Source organism: Hylobates moloch, unplaced genomic scaffold (assembly GCF_009828535.3).
Source record: "Hylobates moloch isolate HMO894 unplaced genomic scaffold, HMol_V3 SCAFFOLD_1, whole genome shotgun sequence".
In the NCBI taxonomy this organism is placed as follows: domain Eukaryota; kingdom Metazoa; phylum Chordata; class Mammalia; order Primates; family Hylobatidae; genus Hylobates; species Hylobates moloch.
This window is the reverse complement of record NW_026652276.1, coordinates 132,065,018-132,081,526: the sequence shown is the minus strand read 5'-3', so window position 1 is coordinate 132,081,526 and position 16,509 is coordinate 132,065,018. Positions and strand designations below refer to the sequence as shown.

General features: G+C 41.6%; 1 protein-coding gene across 9 annotated transcripts in view; it reads right to left on the bottom strand.

Annotated features, from left to right (window-relative positions):
- The window catches only part of ELMO1 (engulfment and cell motility 1), a 594,699-nt gene that overhangs the window by 125,751 nt on the left and 452,439 nt on the right, over window positions 1-16,509 (bottom strand). Inside the window, exon 1 of one of the 9 annotated variants that reach the window (XM_032758313.2) lies at window positions 8,872-9,096. The exons of the other annotated variants lie outside the window; for them this stretch is intronic. The gene's annotated coding sequence lies outside the window, so the exon portion shown is untranslated. Of the gene's footprint in view, window positions 1-8,871; window positions 9,097-16,509 lie in introns of those variants that run through there. 9 annotated transcript variants of the gene reach the window in all.

The following is a 16,509-nucleotide window of genomic DNA, read 5'->3' as shown; positions in this document are numbered from 1 at the left end:
CTCTCTCTGTGTCTGTTTCCTTATCTATAAAAGGGGATAAAATGCCTTTTAACACTGCTTTTAACACGCTACTGAAACTGTTAGGAAAAGGACAGAGACTGAGAATTAGAGTCTCCCTGAGTCTGGCCCTCTATCCTTTGAGCATAGGAGGATGTACTCTTCCATAAAACTTGTTGCTTGACAGAGCATGCCATGTGGTAATTTTAAAATAATCACTACCTGAACATTTTTAAAAAGGTTTACGAAATCCCACTAAAGGAATATGCAAAATGCCTGGCACACAGAGAGTACAGCTCTTAAAACCATCAGTGCAAGTGTTTCTGACATTGGTCTGGCCTTGAGGCAAGTAATGGGGAGTCAGAGTGGTAGACAGAGACAGATCACCACACACAGTGGATAGGATTATTGTATATTTACCTACAGTGTTCAAATTTGGGGATAAGAGACTTTCATATCCATTGCCATTTATACTTCTACCCAAGTCACATGGAATTGCAACAGTTCTAGATCACCTTAGTTGCAAATTCTTTCTCCCTTAACAGTTCTAACAGTTCAGAAACTTTTGATAAAGTAGAAAAAATTTGGTCCGCCCAGGTTTCTCCTTGTAGGTTGCTTTGTGAAACTAGGATAGCGTACACCTCTTGAATTTGTTTTTACAGTTCAGTTTCTCTTAGGTGTTTAGAGGGGAAGGAGGGCAGAAGGCAAAGACAGCTGTTGGACAATTTGTTTTCACCGATTACTTTCAAGTAGTTTTCAAACAGCTCTTACAAGGGCCCAGTTTTTGAAAGTGGATAAATTTTCTTTAGGTAAATAGGCAGGGAAATGAACGCATAGGTGAATGCACAGATGACTTCGTGAATACATAAATAAATGGTTTGTTGAAATTTTTTCTTATTGTAGCTTCCATATTCTGGGGAATTCCAACTCTGAGGCTAATGATTGCCTGAAAAAGAAATCTCCATGCAGGTTAATCCATATATACTCACAGCTGGGAATCCCAAGGCCTAGAACAGTACCTGATACAGGGTTGGCATTCAGCAAACATTGATTGTTGAATAAATTGAGCAAGAAAATGTGAACTTTGTCTCTTGTTAACAGTGGATATTAGCAAGTCAATGAATGTTTCTGAACCTCACTTTCTTTACCTGTAATAAGGTAACTGCATGCTACTACACTCCCCTCACTCCCTGTTGGCTCATGGAGCCCAGATGTAGAGCCCCAGGAAGCCACACCGGGGGACCTAAGTTGTCACCAGATGAAATCTATTTGACATCCTAGGACTTAGGTTACTTCAAGATCTAGGCTGCTATAAGTTTACAGTAAATAGATGTCCAGATGTGACAGAGAAAGAAATCACCCCTTCTCCTCTCTTGACAGAATACATCATGGGTATGAAGTGCATGGCCAGCGGGAGTGGAGGGGGTGTGGAGAAGAAAGTCATCAAGAAGTGGCTGGGAACCTGCAATGTGAAAGAACCAAAAATGTACATGTTTCTCAAAGCTTTCATTATGCCTTCAAGAAGAAGAAAGAGTTGGGATAGGATGGCTAAAGCTCAGCTATCCAGAAAGATTTGTGGGCCATCTGCCGAGACCAAGAACACCTTGACTTACAAATGTAAAAGCCACCGATTATTTATGGCAGGTCACAGCCTTCTTGAATGCCGCCAGGCATCTCCCTAGAAGCACAATATCATTTGATGTTGACTGGCTTCCAAAACCAGGAAACTACACATCACTGTAGCTCCACATTCTGGAGCTTCTGCTACCCTAGAAATAGGTTTCCAATTATTCCTCCTCAATAAACGCAGATGAGTTGTTAGGAGATATTAGATTTGAAGCATAATAGTAAGCCCTTATTTTACAATCCACAGAGTACATGGGATATATTAATAAATGTGCTCTCTAAACATTTCTATGTACCAGGTAGAGTCGATAAGATCCATATTTTTATCCAGGAGAAAAAATACTAAAGATTGGAGAGGCAACATGGCAAAACCTAAATCTTACTTGGTGGCTATGCTGAAACTTGACCCAGGCCCTGGCTTGTAAGTGTAGTGCCTTTCTCTCTGAGTGGCCTTTAATGCTAGAGGGTTGGGGTAGTGTCCGAGGATTATTTAGGAGAATAATCTGAAAGTAGACAGAAACTTCCATGGCAAAAGAGCAGAACTAGACATTCTGTGAGACATGAAAAATAAATGGCTTCTACCCAAGGGATGGAATCAGACTATTTTCCCCTCACATACATATTATAATTTACTAATCACTCACACATACATCATTTATATTTTCATTTGTTAACAGCCTTATGGGAAATGTACCTTCTTCCCTTTCTACAGATGAGGAAGCTAAGGTTCAGAGAGATTAAGGAGTCCCTCTACCCAGTTCTCAGAAAATTTTAGAGGGGACAGAAGCATGGCTCATAAGGTGGTCTTTGCAAAGCTTCTTATGCCTACTTTGCCCAGATATTTGACCCTGGCTCAGGGAATCTAGGACGCGGCTTTTATCCCTTGTCCCCCCCATCAATCTCTAAAGCTGAAAGATGTGGCTCTGCTACTACCCTCATGGTACTAGAAAGAGTGCCCCGGAACCTTTAGCATTAAGTAGTCTACGTCTAGGAACAGTACCAATGTTGGTGGTTTTCAAACCAGCTCCTGCTTTGATATCCCTCTTTGTATATGACAAAGTTTCTGAAATGCAGACTTCAAATTGCTGGCTCATTAGGCAAGGAGGGGGCTCCATCTCACCTGCTGGGACCTGTGGCCTAGATGACTCTAGTGAGAACTGAGTTGCCCAGAGCAGCCCTGACTTGGGCTACCAGTGTGAAGGCCTGAGTTCCATTAGCTGATGGATGTTTCTTTCCAAACAGGCAAGTGGATGTCAGAACTGCCCCAGATGCTATCTTAAATGTTCAGCTGCAAGAATTCCAACCAAGTTGGAAAGAAACTTTATTTCATTATACTTCCAGGTCTGGGAATGATGCCAGTGAACAGCTCTCCTTGACAGGTCTCTCATCACTTACAGCTCAAAGGAAAAGAGAAGTGAGCTCCCAAAGCGCAAGGCTGCAGCCCTCCTTGTCAGATGGCAACACCTCCACGGAACAGCTGAGCAAGAGGATGAGTAAAGAGCTGTCTGCCTTATCACCAAAACCCTGCATACTGATGATAATTCCCTGTATGCTTTTTTTTCAAAGTCTTGCACAAGGCACTGAGCTGAGGCAAGGACATAAGAGAGGGATGAAAAATCAGTTTCAGCTGTAAAACAATTCTGATATCTCACTAGTGGTTGACTTAGTGCTGTGTTAAGAAGGATTCTGAAGCTCAATCTGGATACACCTGGAAAGACTGTTATTTTCAATGGAACATGGGCGCCAGAAGACAGACGGATAGATAGTTCAGAAGTTTGACACATATATGACACAGGAAGTCACCAAGTCTAAACTTCAGTTTACCCATGTAAAGTTGCTGAGAAGCACAAGGGTTAAATAACTTGCAAAACTTAGATGCTAAGCTAGAAACCACACTTTAAAGCACTGGATTCCAGATTACTGCTTGTCATCATATGAATAATTTTCTAGTCCTGTATTTCTAGAATATCACAGATTGCTTGAAATGAGCTAGCAAATTAGTAGACTTCCAAATCCTGTGGTAATCCGAAGATACTTATTGTAACGATAATTTTACGTATGTGATGTTCAGCTATTTCCCAGCATCTCTGCACTCACTGAAATCCCAAATCACTAATTTCCATTCATGACTGAGAGCATTAGGCCTTGGCTTGGCTGAAAATCAGCAGATACGCAAAGCAATTCACCTTGCTCTGAGATTCAACCCTGCCTATGGTTTAATCTATTTGTTCCACCAGTGTTGCTTCACTACAAAAAGTTTAGTAATATTATCAAAAGAAAGAAGTTGTAAAGGACCCACACAATATACTCCAACCAACATTCACAAGGCATTCTTGGGAATTCTGTCCAAAATGCAGGAAATGGGGACCATTGGGTCAGAAGGCATTCCTGATTGGAAAGATGGTATTCAATCACATGAATATTTTTTTCCTACTGTTTTGCAGAATTCTTAATAGAGCTAAAGGAAAGTTTAAGAGGCCTGAGCTTAGAGTGAGCTTTGGCAAATGGAGGCCAAAGCTCACTCTAAGCTCAGGCCTCTTAAACTTTTCCAAAGCTCGCTCATTTCACCCATTTGGTTTGGGTGAAATCATCAACTGGGGACATCATTAGGAGACTAAGACTGATGCCTCTAGGAAGGCTTTGCAGGATGGTTTTGATCTAGTTATTGAAGAGATTGATTACTTTTTCATGGTGAGTTTTACATTAAATCTTTTGGGGAGTGAAGATATAGGATAATATCTGGTATTGAAGGCATGGATTTGAAGACCAAATTAACTGAAAGAACTATTTAGTCAGTATTTTCTCGCTAAACAAAATTTGTAGAATTGAATAAGATGATAGCAATTAAATCACTCCTTAGCCTGAATTTATACTTGTCTTCATGAAGAATTATCTGCTTGTAACAGACTTACCTTCTCAGTTATGGTTTGTTTATAATAAAAATTAAACCCACATTCCATAATGAGTTGAGAGAGGGGCCACAGAGCACAGTAAACAGCAGGGTCAAGATAAGTAAGGAAGAAAAAAGAAATGCCACAGATGGATGAGTGCCGACTTTCTGCAAGAGGAAACAGCATACTATTTTAATTCTCCCTTGCCAAACAGTGTAATGGAGAATCTAAGATTTAGCTGTCCATCTTGAGTTCACTATGAGCAATGGTGAAAGCAAAAGTTAACATGTTTGTGAATACTGACATTCTGCTTCTCTATTACCAGAGCAGGTGGTCCAGGCACCTTGTGGAGGTAAAAGAGATAAAGGTGCTGTGGCATGATGATGGAGTGAGAGAAGTTACTGGCCTAGTGTGCGAGGAATGTTCTGAGATCCTAGTGCCACACCATCCAGTAGAGTAGCCACTAAACACGTGGCTAGGGAAGCCTTGGTGAGTGAGTGTGGTGAGTGTGACTGTGCAGCTGAATTGTAAATTTTATTTAATTTTAGCTCATTTAAATTTAAAAACCAATACTCAATTCAGTTATTGGAAAACTTTGATGTATGTTTGGAACAACTTGTGCAGATGAATCTACTTTTTTAACTATGAATTTTATGAGATCTAAATACAGATTTCCTGTGAAAATCCAGTATCCAAATTGAGTTGTGTTGTAAATGTAAAACACATGTCATATTTCAAAGACTTAACATGAAAAATTCAATGTAAATATTTTGTTAATAGTTTTGTAGATACATGTTGAAATAATAATTAAACATAGCAGGTAAAATAATACATATCATTAAAATTAACTGGCCTGTTTATTTTTACTTTTTTCAGGTGAACTACTAGAAAAATTAAAATTATATACATAACTTGTATCATATTTCCATTGGAGAGCATCGATGTAAAATGAGATCTGCTATATTGTCCCTGTAGTACATTTTTTGTAGACTTGTTAAAATGTCTTCTACACATTTACATACCTCGTATAATACTAGAAAGTGCATAATACTAGGCAAGCATAGCCAAGAACCTGTGTTTTAAAAACCTGTTACCATGACCCCTACAGATTCCTTTCCACTTAGCATTGCAATCTTATTTTTTTATGTCAGATAAGACATCTTGATAAGATGAATAGCTTTTATTTGTCCTTCTAGCAGCCTAACCCCTTCCTTCTCCCTTTTTATTGTTACATCTTCATTGTGAATCCATTTATAAAACAGATAGAAGGGGAGATGCAGTGACTGAACCAGGAGTGGAGGATTCACACACCCATCCAGCTCCACATTGCCCTAGCAGCCATCAATTCTCCCTCAAACTCTGAGGAACATAGTTTCTATTTCTGAGCTGGGCCCGCCTCCCCTGCTCACAAGGTCTTGAGAAAGCATGGTGGCCCTGGTGATTCCCACAGCCATTACAGTTCATGGGCACCCCCAAACTGGCTGCCTGGTTGTTCCTAGTTGTTCATCACCCTCGCCATTGCTTTGGCCACTGCAAATCATTCCTGGCAAATGCAAGCAAAGGGCAGCCATGGGACACTGGTAACCTGTCACCTCTCCCAGATGGCCCAGAAGGAACTGGTCTCCTAGGTAAATTGACCCAAATCATACCAGGCAAATAAATGCTACAGGAATGAGATGGTGCATCACACAGTAACATAAAGGGGCAACCAATGGGGCATTTTGTGATGAGCTTTTACTTAGCTCAAATTTCCCACATGGCATTATTAATTCACCCAACCACCCCAAAATGCCTTTTCAATTTTACTTTAATTATTGTGATAATTGTTTAATTCAACTACCTGTGGTCTGACTCCACTTGACAGACTGATAGGCTGATGAAACCATCTTCCCCTACCTACTCACTCTCCTTCCACATATGAATGCAGCAACAAGTACATCGACATGCATGAAACACCAAGCACTTGTCAGTTCCTAGCTGGATAAACACCAGCAAGGTCCTTAATATTTTGGTGACTAAATTTCCTCATCTAAAACAGGTAAAAAAAAAATTAGTCCCATTAGGGCTGCTGGAAGATTCAATGGATTATTTTATCTACATATAAAATGCATTGAGCAGTGCCTGGCACACAGTAAATGCTCAGGACAGATTGAGATGGGGCTGCAGCATTTAGCGGACCCATCTGAAAATAAGGAGACAATGAACTTCAGGGTATGATACATTCTTGGCTATTTCCCCAGGACAGGGATCTTGCTTTACCCTAAAATGCCTGATTATCAAAGTGTTATGTGTTTGTGCATGAATGCATTTTTTTTGGATGGGGGGAGCAGAGAGGAGGTTCATAGCTTTCACATTCTTAAAGAGTTCCATGATCCAATAATAGCTTAAGAACTACTGTTTTAGATTTTTTTTTAATAAACATTTTTTACTGCTTCCATAAAAAGCTGGTTTCTTCTCTCATTCTTACCAACAGGTGCCAGCACTTCGCTCATGTAAAGTGACACTACTGGGGGAGAGAAGGGGCCAAGGCAAATGGACATTGACTCTAACGAGCTGACTGCCACTTAATGCACATCCTCTAGAAATCAGACTTCCTCAAAATCGAGCATCGAGGTGTACTGAGGAGTGTGGTGCAGCAGGCAGAGTTAACATGCACACAAGCTCTTCCAGTCAGGCAGAATTCTCAATGTATCCAGCCATCTGGAGCCTCATGGGATCAGAAAGCAGCCTACATCTCTAGAAAGGCCTTCAGCTAACAAACAGGTCACTGACCTTGTTAAGTGACCAGGTGTCCCCGACGCATTGTCACCCACAGTTAGGAAATTCTCCCTCTCCTGCAACGTCAGCCCTACTTCTTTAATAGACAGAGTAGACGGTCTCTTCCAGACACCCAGTCACCCTCACCCTGCCTTGAGTCTTCTATAGGCGAAAGCTTCCTAGCTCTTCTGTTTCTTAAACCATTCATCACAGGTCCCATTTAGGATAAAGTGAATTCTATTCCAACGCCACGTGAAGACCCACAACATTCTCCTATGCAAAATGACATTTTTTAAAAAGGACAAACCAATAAGATTTCTCGTTTGACTAGTTCGTGTGCATTTCTTCATAAACCAGATCATAATGCTTCATTCTCTTTTCCTCTCTCCATTATTTGAAGTCAAGTGGATGGTAAATAGAAGACATCAAGTGTGCTATGACACTTTCAGGCACATAAGACAGGAAATCACATTTTAAAAAAATAACAGTGATGAATCCTCAAAATCAGGAGACAAACAGGGGAAAAGATCTTAGGCAGAGATAGAAGCCCCGACTTCAGCCCCACTCTCTGCACCCAAGCCAATGGCATTACCTTTCCTCTCCCCGTTCAGAATGATTATAGTTCATCTGGAATCCTGCTCTGTGCTTGGGTTGCATCTTGCCACATACATTTTTAAGTTTGCAGCTAGAAGGGTCCCTACAGGCAAAGAGTTTCTCGTTCCCCACGCTGCCCCTCTATTGCCTGTTTATAGTACTGCTTTCTTGTTCTTCCTGTTTCTACCCAACGAAATTGAAAATTTCATCACCAGTGTCAGAAAATTAAACCCCAGGGAGCAGAGCAATAGCTCAGAGCATCCCTTTCCTGGCAGAGAGCCAATCCTTGAATATAACTTTGCAAACCCTCTCTGGTTTTTCAGAGGTTTGAAAGGATGCAAAATAGAGTCATTTTGAAGCATGCTTTTTGACTGCTAAAATCTTTCCAACTGCACTTCACTTTATCTTTGCAATTAATTAAAAAACACATTTCAATTTGGAGACAGGTTTCATAAAAGGAAAGGACGTGACCTTGCTCAGTTACACATTTCCCAAGCAGAGAACAGTGGCACACGGAGAAGAGATGCTTCGTTCCGTGGCTGGGGGTCTGAAGAAGTGTTTGACAGACGATTGTAATAACATCTCTCTTCACAATGCAAATACCAGCAACACAATCAAGTGGCTCCGGGCTCCGTGCCTGCACCTTTTTCTCTCTTCCTAGCAAGACACAGGGTTGACTCTTATTATTAATGTAGCTTTAAAAGCATTTTCTTTTGAAATGCATCAACACCCAGGGAAATAAAGCAGAACTCCGCTCCTTACACTAATCCTAACAAGACAACCAATGTCCAAGTATAATGTACAGTCAACTACAAATCGGATCAGACCCAAGCAAAGCATGCAGTCTTTTGAATTCACAGTCTCCTACATCATGGGAACCCTTGAATGCCCGCTCTTCCATGTGCTTGTTCCAATTCAGTTTTCTCAGCAGACAATAGGACAAAGCTACATTTAGCTCAGGCTGATAATACCGGTGGACAGATGTGTGAGACGGAGGTTTACTCACCAAGCTCCCGTAAGTCCATCTTTCCCAACCACAAATACTGATTCTAAGCTGCTGCCACCACAAAGCGACTTAGAGTCGTCCCCCTGAAGAACAATGTGCTGGAATACCACCAGATGGTTCCTGAGTAAGCTTGTTCATGAAACAGGTTTCCAGTTGAGCCATGTGAACAGAGACCCGCCGCACACCTTTGAATGGTATAAACTCCAAGTCCAGAGGAATAAGCATGTAGCTTTGCTTATGTTTATGGAGCTGGAGCCCAGGGATGCTCCGATTGGCAGGAGTCGAGGAAAGATCAGCCAATCAAAGGGCGCCTCCATTTCAGGGAAACTCCTGCTCATCTATTTAGCATCTTCAGAGATCATCGGCTTTTCTAGGAAGAGCTTTTCTCTTAGAGTAGCACAAGAGAAAAATAATAACTTCGTTTCTATTTTAGTGTCCTATGCTCTTTTGTCAATAAACACATAGCTCCCCTTCTTGGTACTTTTCAATATCCCCCCCACTTTTTCTTATAAAGAACTAAAAAACAAATAAGGACAAGAAGAAAAAGAAAAAGCTGGTGATGGGCTGGAGATAGTTCGTATTCATCAGCCTCCACCTTGTTGGGAGAAAGGGGGGAGTGCCTGGGCTCAATAATTACTGATTCTGTTGCCATAGAAACAGACTGGCTGCAGCGAGTTGGATTCGTGTAGAACATCTGCTGCCAGACCCATAATCAACGGCAATCTCATCTCTTCCCCTCTACTTTTATTTGATTGTGAGTTTGCTTTCTCCTACCTTCTCTTCACATACAGTTTTTGTCCAGAAATGTCATAGAACCACCTCGCGATACCTTGCCATGTACACACAATGCATGCACACCAGGGGTGCTCACATACCCAGGAATGCAGCATTCGAGAGCATCCCAGCAGAGGTTCCACTGGGAGGATCTATACTCTAATTCCTACCCAGGATGTAAACAAACATAAACAGCCTCCACCCCTAATTAAGATTACTGCAACTTTTAACCTAGAGAATTAGAGGAGTATCTTTAAAAATACTTGTTGCCTAACAGCACTGAGAGCTCCACAAATAAAAGTTAAAGTTTGCAATGGTATTCCTCAGAGGGCACCGCGGTGGTTCCTAGCAAACCTTTGGAATGAAGCGATTACACTGGCGGCTTGTGGAAGATTTTGTAAGTACGGAGTGTTCAGGCCCAGCTCTTTTCTGCATTAGCACCTCATCAAGGCACCCTGAACACTAGGGATCTCCCTGGATTTTCTCAGCCCATTTTCATCCCCTCACACTCCTCCCCTGCTTGCTCCAAATTCCCCGGGTTGCATGACTAGAATTAATGTCACCAACTCTGAATGTGCTGCCATCTCTCTCCTTAGCAGCAGGGGTCGCCACTGAGCAGTGAATGGCTGCACATCCTGGTCAGACTCGAAGGGGCTCATAAGGTGGCAATCTCACTCAGGGGTCTGCGGAAGCCCTCAGTTCCACAGAGATTGATGGAAAATGGTAAGTGTCACTGAAGGCACCGATTTGGGCTTATGTTAGAGAGAAAGGAATTACTCTCTGCCCTATCGTCATCTGCCTTGGCATCATAACAACCTCAAGGAGAACCTTCTCTTCCTTAAAGGTCTCTGCAAGCCTGGGACCCCTAGCCCATAATGACCCAGATGAGGCTTCTGAGGAGGCTGGGACCTGCTCTTTGTGTGTTTCTGATTGTTGAAGCCAAGCTGAACTATCCATCTACCACACATCCACTGTCCAAACAGCAACAGTCGCCCTCGGCCTCCTTTCTTCCTAAATGAAGCTCAGTATAAACCCCATATCCATCCAACTCCAATGCTCAGCTATAGCCCACTGGTGTTTTGTTTTGTTTTGACAGTCTTGCTGGAGTGCAATGGTGCAATCTTGGCTCACTGCAACCTCTTCCTCCCAGGTTCAAGCGATTCTCCTGCCTCAGCCTCCTCAGTAAGCTGAGATTACAGGCATGTGCCATCATGCCTGGCTAATTTTTGTATATTTAGTAGAGATGGGGTTTCACCATGTTGGAGAGGCTGGTCTCGAACTCCTGACCTCAGGTGATCCATCCACCTTGGCCTCCCAAAGTGCTGGGATTACAGGTGGGAGCCATGATGCCTGGTCACCCATGGGTCTTGATGTTGGATTTGCACCTTCAAGAATATGAATCCTGGTTTTCCATTTTGTCTCTTTATGCCACTAAGTATAGGAAGAAAGTCTCACCCAGGTACAGCACCCAATGCCAACACTGTCAATCTTTCTCAGCTCTGCCCAGACAACCTTCACCCTCAGGGTGGTGGATGGCTCAGGTTTTCTCTACCACCTTTCTGGAGCATCTCCTCTAAACTGTCCTGCCTAGTCTCCTCTGCCATGGGGACACCCACTCTTTGCCTTCCCATCCTCTTAAAGGCTGTCCAAATCCTCACTGTTTATGCCAAAACCATCATTCCATCCAAGTCTTCCTCAATCAAAATTTAATAATTTTCTCAACAAATATTTAGCGAGTATCTATATGCCAGGCAGTTGTGCTAGTGATACAACAAACTGACAAGATTTCTGCCTTACAACCTGCAGACTCTAGTAGAGGAGGCAAAAATATTAAGCATAACTGTGATATGGAGTATAAAAACAGGGCTATGAACTCTGTGTTCTCTTAGCACAAATAATCACTTAGTGAGATCAGGAAAAGCATTTCAGAGAAAGTGACATCAAGCCACGATCTAAAGGAAGAGTAAAAGTTAATAAATTGAGAGTGAAGGGAAGAGTGACCCAAACAGAACACACGTGTGCCAGGAGGCAACACGGCATCTTTGAAAATCTGAAAGAAGCCAAATGTGAATGGATCACAGTGAGAATGACTGGGAGGATGGTGTAAGACCAGACCAGCAGATGCTTAGAGACCAAGTTAAGGAGTCTGGTTCTTATCCTACAAGCAATGACAACCCATTGCAGTGCTCCATTAAATGACTCCTTGCCCATCCTAACACACCAACATAACCCAAGATATATATTCCTCAGCTGATCTGAATGACAGATTAACAGAATACCAACCTGATTGAAACAATCTATTTCAAGATGTCCGTGATTTGTTGGGTTGATCTAGCTAACATTTACTGAGCAATTAATAATCCAAGAATTAATCCAGCAATTAATAACAATTCAGCAATTAATAATCCAGGAATTAACCCAGCAATTAGTAATCCAGTGCATTCTAAGCACTTTATCTAGATTAACCAATTTAATTCTCCCAAAAGCCCTGTGAGATGTTATTACACTATTTATACAAATGAGGAAATTGAGGCATAAGGAGGTTAAGCAACTTGACTGAAATAACAACAACAACAAAAAGTAGCAGAGCCAGGATTTGAATCAAGGGATTCAAGCTCTAGATTCTTTAAGTGTGATCCACAAGAATCACCTACATTAGAGATTCTCATTAAATGCAGATTCCTGGGGTCCAAGTGCATCTCTCCCCAGCCAGAATTTCAGGGGGTACAGTCACGAATATTTTCCCAAGCACTCCAGGAATTCTTACGTACATCACTGTTTAGGAATCACCGCTAAGAGATGTTTTTGTAAAGGAGGAGAAGACTAACCCAAAATTAATCTTCCACATATAAAATGGAAAAAGGCATTTTTTGGAGAATCTCACGGAGGGTCTCACTATTTCAAGCCATTACAAAAGACCATCTACATGAGAGTAAGATCATCTTTCTTCTGAATGACTGCAAATTCTGGTTGTATCATATAATCCAAAGTTAAAGTGGAGGGTGGGTAGACGGTACAGTCTGGTGCTTGGTAGTTATCCTAGTAAGGAGGTTTATGAAGAGAGAGCGTGCAAGTTCGTAAAGACCACATTCACTAGGTAATACAGATGCTATTAGATCCGTCAGCACTAAGGTAGGAAGACTATGTATTACTATTGTTCACACTATGTGAAATGTCATAAAGTTTTTTAAGGTAATTTTTATCCTGAAAAACTCATTTTTAAGACAAAATTGCAAGGTAAACAGATAATTTTATTTTAGCCTTCAATCCTTCTCCCCCTCATCTATTTGAAAGCTAGCAGATAAGCTCTTTCGTTCACCTAGCTAGTCATGGTTTTAGTTCTAGAAAATAAGCAGCTTCATCGATATTTTTAGAGGGGCCGCTTCACAAAGAAATAGCTAAAGCATCTTCGAGGAAACTTCCAAAGAATTTTTCCATGGGATCTTGTCCAGTGGTTTTGTTATGGAGATCCCAGACTGGGTGGTCTATTTAGTTGACCTGGACTTTCTGGCAATTTTTTCGCCTTCTAGACTGTGTTAAAAAAGTACATACGAGCTTACAGAGCTGCTGGTGAGCCTCAAAAAGAGGGAAACCTAGATTTTGTTAGCATGATATTTGGATGACTGCTTGTCAAGTTCCCAAGAACTGGCAGGAAGCTGTTCTGCATACACCTAATGGACTTGTACTCCACAGGCTCCACATGGATGACAGGTAGCCCATCATCCAGCTTCTGAACACATTCAGATTTACTATGTGCTGTCCACAGAAAGGAGAAGGGAATCATAGTATCGAATACTTAGAAAATTCAGGGGGTTGGGTGGGAATCACTGCTGGGCATCTGAATAAAGGTCAGAAGAAATCCCTTTCTATTTCGCTCACACGTTACAACCTGTACTCTTTGTTCTGCTTGGAGCAGGCACTGTCAGTACCATTTATCCCATATTGTCTTGGGGCAGATTCAAGCTCATGAAATTTTATTCCTTTCCATAAGCATGATTTATTAAATGTATTATTACTAAATCTGATGTAATTCTTACACATTTGTAATACTTTTTAAATAAATCCACAAATCCAAAAAGAATGTTAGGTGGTATGCGTGTGTTTTTGAATAAAAAATATAGTGACTATTATAGAGTAATTTCTAAACTGGCTGTCCAAATTCTCCTTAGTTCACCTACAGGTCTTAACTGAAATGAGCACCATATATATTGAGCCTTTAAGAAGCAGATGAAGGGATTCCATTTACTGGGCACTAAGAGAGGTGGCACTTATACCCATTCCTTTCATTTTCCAGCTCCTGGTCCCAAACTGGATGCTTCCACTGAGTATCCATTTAATCAGGATTCATGTTCCTTGCTAGCAATGAAGGTGATGGTAATGGTCTCTACAGTTTATGACATGGCTATGCTACAACCCATTTTTGTTTGATTAATTCATTCTTATGAAGGAGGTCATCAGTGTACTTAGCCCCATGAAAATTCCAAACAGGTAGGGTGTATATGCAGTAGGCTCTCCTCCACCTACATCTCAGCCCTTTTATGCAATGCCCTCATACATACACTTGCACATGCATGAGCCCACACACATAAAACACACTGATATCGCTTCCATAACAGCAACAGGCCCAGTGCAGAATGAATCAGACCATATCTCCCAAGGGTGTGCGATCAGAAGTGGGGACTCTTCCCCAATGGCTCAGAGGTGTAGCCACTACTGGCTCAGTGAAACTACTTTATTTCATTAAAGAGACTTTGGAGAGATATTTCTCTAGTATTTGGGCTGACCAGTATATAGTTATCTCTGATCATTTTACATGGTGCATTTTTAAGACCAAAACATATGCAAAACCTGAACTGAACATAGTCAGAAGACCTTTTACAACTCTTTTTATCCTCAAAGGGAGATATCAATAATATTCCATAGAAACATTCCCATACACAGGCACGTGCATCTCTTTTCCTCACTTTCATGGGGCGATGATCCTGAGCAGAATGTGCAAACCCTGCCACACTGTCACTTTATCTTTTGGTCCCAGGATGCTGAGCTCTCTGTGATAAGCCTGGACGTCTGTGGAAGCTTAGGAGAGTAACAGAAAATGCAGATGCAGAGCTTACCATGGGCCTGTGCTATAAAAGGCCCCATTTCCAAATGGAGAAACGAAGGCCCAAGACATTCAGATAACATGTCTCCAGCTGCCACCTAATAAAGTGGGGCACTCAGGATTCAAACTCAGGTATCCATCTGTGGAGCACCCTGAGCAGCACACCCCACTGTGGCCTCACAGCTCCCCAAGCAAGCAGCTGGAGCAGGTGGGATTGTTTCCAAGCATCCTAAGGCTGAGTTATAAAATATGATTCATTAATACGAATTTTTTTCCCTGGACTTTGCTATTTTTTATTACCCACAAAATGCCTAACATGTAAGTAATACCTACAAACAGTAAGAAATAACACCAGGATCCACAAAATGCATAGCCATCTACAAACAGATCCCCAACCCATGCATTTCTTCCTGCCTCTTCCAGAGCACCAGGCTTCGAGAGGTGACCATGATTTGCATTCATAGGACTGGAGAGTCAAGGTCTGGAAGTTCCTGGGGCATCACAGATCTAATAAGTGAATGGGCTGACCCAGAAGAACATGGGCCTGAAGAACAAGGGCCAACATGATGCATCTCTGATCATTCTGAAAGCCTTCAAAGGGATAGTTGGTGAAATTCTGTGTTTATCACTTGCCAATTTGAATTTTCCAAATATACCATGGAAATGAATTCCAGAACTGCAGGCTGATGAAAAATCAAGCCAGAAGGAAAAATGAAAATGCCAAAATTCTCAGCTCAGTCTTGCCAAGCACATCCACTGGCAATATGGTGACAAAAAGCGACTGGGCCAATGGTAGAATATCCTTTAGATGGTGCAAAATGAGAAACAGCTTCTTCGCCATAGGAAAAGGAAAGCTTCATCACATCCTCCTTGGTTTTCAGATCTAATGAATAAGTAAACCTCTTCCAATTCCAAAACACACCTATTTCACATGCAAATAATTCCACCTTTTGAGAAAAAAACTAGTTTCTGATATTCTCATTAGAGGACAAATTTCATTGCAGTGTGTAGAGATTAAACCCACGGCTCACCATGTTTTTTCAAATGGTTAAACATTTCATGCCCTTACTTTTTCTGCTCTTTCTTCTCACACATTCATAGGTATTTTATCAAACGAAAAGGCTCACAGATAACCTATGCATTCTGGTCTCCTGTGACAACAGGATTACACTACAACAGAAAAGAGTGCACCAGGGATGTGGGGAAGAAAATAGGGTCTGATGAGCAAGACAGAAACCAACAAGGTCAAGAACACAAGCAGACTCAGCTTACCCAGGCAAGCAAGGAAGAAAAAGAAACTAGAGACGAAGGCAGTCAATTCCAGGGAGGTCATGTTCTGAAGGGGGTAGACAAAGCAGAGAGGCTTAAAGGGGGATCCAAGAGGTCCGTACAGGGCCAGATATGGAACCACAGGGGGAGGGTACCCATAGGTCCAACGAGTCACCATATGAAATTCTAGGGTGAGTCCTGTTTAAACCCAGTTGTTTTAACTTTAGATCTTGGTAATAAGTTGGCTTTATCAGAATATCAGAATATCAGCAACAACACATAACCTCTCTAAACAAACCTACTAAGAGTGTGCCTGGTCTTAGCAAACCAGCACTGCCATCACAAAAACAGGATTGCTGTTCTTAAACCCATCTTTCAATAGCAACAGCATGTAAGAGCCAGATCACTTCAAACTGTTCTCTATCTATGAATACTTCCAATCAAAGGAAGCTTTGAAATGTGAACCATGACCCCTAAGCAAATGATATTTGACA